The following is a 6,664-nucleotide window of genomic DNA, read 5'->3' on the forward strand; positions in this document are numbered from 1 at the left end:
AAAGTAATGCTGAAGATTAGTTCCCTTGACTGAATTTCCCCGTCATTGGGCAAAAAACGAGTGTCTCATCTCGGCAAAAGGTAAGATCGTAGCTTTTAATATTTTTTGGAGCGTGATTTCAAGCATTTGCCTAACCATCAGCAACTGTAGCTAACAATTGATACTAAATTTAAAATGTTCCTATAATTAATTATTATGTTATGTATTGGGGGTAGCAAGGGAACACAACCATAATCTTCTGCTTAGTTGGATCCTCTTGTTTACAAGTACAAGTAACGACATTCAGCCGACAAAAAGAATCATCCCGTTGTTGTTTTTTAATCGGATTCCCCGTATAATACTTGTATGTACATTGACTTAATAACATTAACGACGTTCAAATAGCCTATGGTATCTCTCAGAAAAAAAATCTTCAGACTAAGAACACAAAATACAAGATTCAGACAACACTTGTCCAGGTGTTTTAAACGAGTGTAATGTGAGTAGTTGGCGGGTGCTCTGGTGTGGCTTGCTCTTTCTTTCCTTTAAAACATCAATCGTTTTTATTTTTCTTTATTTTTTTTCTAACTTTGTTTCTTTAACGCCACTAATCTTCGGTATTTATGTGACCTCAGACCTTATTGTGTTGTTTTTTTGCCGCAAAACTCTTACTAAAACCAATTAAATAAGCTTAAGCTAAACTAGTACAATCACAAAAATATTAGTAAGGAGAAGCGAACCAAACTGTGGAACACATCCTCCAACTGTGCAAGACACGGGACTCTGAGACTGAAAACGTGGCCAACCCCGTTGACACTACTGAAGAAGCTGTGCTGACGACAGAAGAACTGAGCAGGATGGCTCAGTGTGTGATAGATATCGGGTTTCAAGTCTTAGTGTGATGTGATCGAGAAAAAGACAACGAAGAACAAAAAGCTATTACATGTATATATACTGTAAACAATGTTGGGAAGTTACCGAACATCTTCCTGTGTCTTCGGATCTAATTTTCAAAAAGAAATGTCCTGTATGGTTTGCAAATATAATCGTTCGATATAAAGAGTCGAAATGAAATGTGTATCAAGCTAAGAATGGTGGCATCCCTTGGGCATGACTAACTACAAGCAAAGATTGTGTGCGTCCTCTGCAATTTATATGCAATAATGACATCTTATGAAGAATAAGATTATTTCTTTTGTTTCTTCAAAGGGTGCTACTTTTTGTATACAAGAAACGCCTCTCCCTCCTAATTGTTCTGAAGCTCAGCATGATACCAACCACCGAGCTACAGAGAGAAACAGACAAACAAGCACAAAACGGGAATCGGGGAAGGGCTGGGGAGATGTGGGGAGAGTATGGTTCTGTGCCCGCATTACTCAAGAAATTACCTTGCTACGTAACTAAGGAGGGAGGGAATATCATGGAGCAGTGAAAGATACAACATAGGTCACTGAGGTCGAAGAGGGAATCCATCTTTACGTTTCCCTCCGCTTTATCGTGTGCATGCACGTGCACGAGCTGTCGAGCGAGTGTGTACAAAAGCGGAGAGTAATACACGTAAGGAAACAAATCAAAGAGGAAGGAAGAGGCATATTATATTTATTATATTATGATAGTACAAAATTGTTTAGAGAGAAAGAAGAGAGAAAAGGCGATTGGGAGGCGTCGAATTGACAAAAGAGTAAAAAATGACTTCTTTTTTCTATTTGTTTTAGTAAACGTTTCACGGCACTTGCAATGCAGTTAGCCTATAATATAAGTCCCGAAGATTAGAGGTATTACTAGAGAGAAACAAGCACAAAAAAGGAGAAGGCACAAGTACGATAGAGGTTTGATAGAAGGAGAGAAAAGGAACAAGGGGCACACCACACCAGAACACCCTCAAACCACCCACGAAGGAACATCAAAACATAAGAGAAGACGAGGGGGAAAAGAATGAAAATGAGAGAAGGGAGGACAGGGATGGGGTTGAGAATAAGTAGAGAAGGGAAAAAAATGAAGAACGAAATGGAGAGGATGAGGAGGAGGAGGAGGAGGAGGAGGAGGGGGAGGAGGAGGAGGAGGAGGAAGAGGAGGAGGAAGAGGAGGAGGAGGAGGAGGAGGGGTTAAGAATTTACCACCATTCGGACGTTAGCAAACGCTTTAAGGTGATGCTTGCTTCTTCTAAAAACCCAAAATATCGTAGTTCTCATAAATGTAGAGAGAATATCAATATTCCGTGGAATAAGGGGGGGGGGGGGGGGGCGCTGGCCAAAAAGAGTGAACTTGCTGACATTTTTAAAAAGTATTTATAATATAGAAAGAAAAGCTTACTTGTAATAATTCAATTTCTCAAACTTGAAACATACCAAGGGAAACGATCAAGATTTATATTCATCAGCAATTCTAAAGATCGCTTCGCTCCCTTTCCTTTGTATGCGCTTTCGTCATTACGCACTCAACAAAATGGGATCTGAAGGTGTGGTGTTGATGGGGATTTATTAAAGCCAGCTTCCAGGCCCGGTTATTGACACCGATGGTCGTCTCTATGGTTCAATAAACAGAATAATCTCACACAGAAAATGAATCACGTAAATGTGATACACACGCATAGACTCGCACGGTGCTGTAACGTACATGCACACATAGAGTATAGAGACAATATGTTGACTACCGGTACCGGTACATGTACTTTCCATCCACCGGAAGGCCTCTGAAACTGCCTTCTTTAAGAGGAAACAACACTGTAGTTTTACTAAAGGTTTTGCGGCACTTACAACACAATAAGGTCATATAAGTGCCGAAGTTTAGAGATGTTACAATAAAGTTGTTCCCGCATGCGATCCGGACATTGGGGAATGCCTTGTAAGTAAGACAACTTCCTGGGCCTTCGACATAGTGTGGTAGGGTGGCCAGTTCCTTTCCACGACGCCTTTACTTCCCCAACTCGAAGTCAGGTACCCATTACTGTTGGGTAGGCAGGAGGGGGTGAAAAAAATCCGTGTCCGAAACGAGGCTCGAACCCGGACTTTCCGCTTCGGAGACGAGCGCACTAACCTCTCCGCCACCGCACCCTCTACAAGAGTAATAAACATAAAAAAGAAGGAAAGATCAGGATGATATATGTTTGATTATATAGATAGGAAAGAAGGAGCAAACCACACCAGAGCACCAGCCAGACTCAAAGACTATGACCAAAAAATTGTCGGCAAAGTCTAAAAAGAAGCAAAATGAGAACGCTGCATGTCTTGGTTTTACGTTGCAAGTCAGAACGGTTGAAGTATCTACAATTACACAGTAAACATTTCAAAATAAAAACAGTCATTTGGTTATTTACATTTTTTTTAAAACGGTACTACAGTAGTCAGCTCCTGAGATCCCGGTGCTCGGGAGCAAGGAAAATGCGGGATCTTAGCCGACGCACCAAGTGAAGAATCCATGGTGACTCAGGTTCAGGCAAACAACATGGTCTCCCTTCACTCTAAAATGAACTAACGTGACCCCTGGGTGGGTTTATGACATACGAGGAGCAAACAGTGGCCAACCTGGATGACCAATCACTGAGGAATAAGGCATGCTATTTTCACTTATTATCATATCGTGAGTCTCAAGATATCTACACTTATCCATTTGCCCATCCCCTTCACATGTCCAAAATTTACAGCTTTCAGGGGGACAATACATGACAATTTAGTAATTTGTTCATGATAGCTTTCCATCTCTGACTCTACCTAGTTCCCCCGCCTTTGTCGTTACGCACCTTTACGTTGTGACCACACCAATTAAAATCCAGTCAGTCTCGCAAATTCGGGAGTAGAGCAGAGACAACTGTTGCAATGGTCGGGGAAGAGTTCACAGTTCGATGTGATCCCGCCTCGAACAATAGGCCCTACCCACTACCCACCCAGCGTGTGATATAAGTTTAGGTAGAGAGCTCAGAAGCAAGTGCGAAGTTTAGGGAAACAAACGCGTCCGTGAGTTCACGCCTCGGTGTGATCCCGTCTGAGGCAAGCATTGTACCTTTTCATCGAGACTTACATACAACGCAGATGTGATTACATACCCGACACGAGATTGGTTGATCTGTGACACAATGGGTATTTCAATTTTATCACAGATTTTCACTTTTGGTTGATCGGCTGTACCCGCCCGGGTTGTTGTTCGGTAAATTATGATATGAAATGCGGGATCTTAAACGAATATTGACCTTCAGAGTAGGATCTTAGGGGTGAATTTTGTATTGTAATAAATCTGTGGGCTCAGACTACAGTACATGTATTTTTACATTTTTGAGAAAAGACCAACGGTCCCCATCAAATCGGAAATTCTACTGAGATCAACAATGAAGAACAATTTTTTTTTAAATGAGCGCAAAGTACATTTTAAATACATTTTTTTCGGGTCTTTCTAAAGTCCGGATATTCGGTTAGGATGTCTGATTGTAAAGTTCCCATCCGACCGACACTAATTAATGGTTTTTCTTCTCCCTGCAGGAGATACCTGTGGGTCAGTCAGGTATGTCCAGTGAGCAATCTGGTTAAAATAACTTTGTTTCTTCTTAAGACACCCGAAGGTTTTGTGTGCCCAATTTCGGCAAAACGTTGTGGAGTTTACTATTCTCTTTTTCGCTCCAGAGTTGCTCCCAACGGACTAGAAGTAGCAGTGTAGCTTTAGACATTATTTCTAAAGTCTGTCCGTATGTTTCTCTGTTGCTGCCAAGAGGGACGCATTCATCTCTGTATATCGCCTCTCTTCAACTTCAACACATTTCATATCTGTCACTTATACAACTTGTGGTACCGGTAAGAAAGTTAGTCTCCATTCACCAAAAAGTAGCTCTTTGGTGATCATTCATCGAGTTGGCTGACATGTGAGTAACGATGTCAAGAGCAAGACATTATGATTCAGTGTGGAATTAGCATAATTAGTGCAACGCCTTTTGACACGTCAGGGTTGGATCTTTTGGACACAGCCCAGAGGGTAGTTAGCCTTCAAAACTGATTGTACAACTCAAGTACAGCAGGATTTAACTTCAGGTCATTACCATCACAGTGACTGAGTGAAACAGGACTTGACCAGTAACTATCCCTCCTTTTTTAAAAAATGGTTTCAATATGGATGTTAAATTGTTTAATATTATGCTCCCATCGACACAATTTTGACAATTTAGGAGGCGGGCTTCCAACCCTGCCTGTCAAGGCCAACTCGGGCTGAGAAGAATACACATGTTCAGCAGAAAGACTGAGATACAAGATAAAATACTTCCCCACTTGCGAATCGAACTCGGGTCTCCTGCGCATGACAGTGAAAATTAATGGCTACACCACAGACGTCAATTCTCTCTCCTTAGAAGAACCAGACAAAAGTAATGAAGAACACTGAGAGAAGCTAAAGTAAAAGACCACACCAGAGAGCCCACTAACCACAGAAACACGATTCTTAAACATTTTCTTCCTTGTTTTTACACCTTCATCAACACAATTTAGACCAAACAGGAGGTGGTCTTCGACTCTTTCCATCATGGACTTCGATCCTGCCTTTCACTTTAAAAAATTTTTTTGTTAAATTTTTTTTACTTAAGTTTAGTTTTAGTAGAGGTTTCACGGCACTCATAACTGCATAAGGTCATACGAGCGCCAGAAGATTAGAGGTGTTACAAGAGAGTAACAAACATAAAAAAGAAGGAGGGGAGATAAGGACGATAGATGTTTGATAGGAAAGAAGAAGCAAACCACACCAGAGCACCCGCCAACCACCCACTCCTGCCTTTCAGGGCCAACCCAGGCTGAGATGAGAGGGATACAACAGTCAAACAAAAAGACAGATACTCAAAAAAAAATTCTCCCCACTAGGGTCTCCTGTGTGCAAGATGAAATGGTAAACTGCCCAGTGGCGGTGGGTAGTGAAGGGCTCACGGGCTTGAGCCCCTGCCCCCTCCCCACCCACAACTCTATCCCAAAGTAAAAGAAAGTTTCTCCATAATGAAATAAGCAGTTCAAACCGTTATGACCGCACGCAATGAACATAGAGTGATCAACTAGGCGGCTTGCTCGCTTATATCCAATCACTGTTGTCACCGCTTACAACTATAGTAACCCAGCAGCCAATCAAATGTCGTTAGGGCTCAGCGAAGATGAGCCCTTGTTCCACAGCCCGTCCTTAATGAAACTCTTCTTGTAAAAAGGTAGAAGACTCTGGAAAAATAACACTGTACCGAGGGCTCACGCTCTCCTAGCCCTGACAATGGGGTGAAAGTTTACGACACACTTTACCCCACTGACACAGATACCTATGCGCTCATTGGTTCTTTGTTGGATGTGTTCAACTTTCTCGACTACACGGCCTAATCCAGCTCATAGCAGTATTGTGTCTGAAAAGTGCTGTGTGTGAATGTTTGTGTTTGTGCCGCTGAGATTTAACAGTTATAAATCAGGTCAAAATACTATTAAGGCAACTTTGTCATCACATGAAAACTAATTAGAGGAAATTTGGAGGTGAATCGGCTTCGTCCCCACCATCAACAAGAATTTAACTAAGAACAAAGAGATGGAAAACAAAGGCAACTCTTCTCAAACTGCTGTGGCTCACCGTGAGTTAAGAAAAATCATCACTGTTTAGTATTGTGGCGTCGGTGGCCTAGTGGTTAGGCTCTCGGACTCGCAACCGTAAGGTCGTGGGTTCGAATCCCGTCAAGGGCCCGACGTTG

The sequence above is a fragment of the Aplysia californica genome, unplaced genomic scaffold (assembly GCF_000002075.1).
Source record: "Aplysia californica isolate F4 #8 unplaced genomic scaffold, AplCal3.0 scaffold00113, whole genome shotgun sequence".
Taxonomy (NCBI): domain Eukaryota; kingdom Metazoa; phylum Mollusca; class Gastropoda; order Aplysiida; family Aplysiidae; genus Aplysia; species Aplysia californica.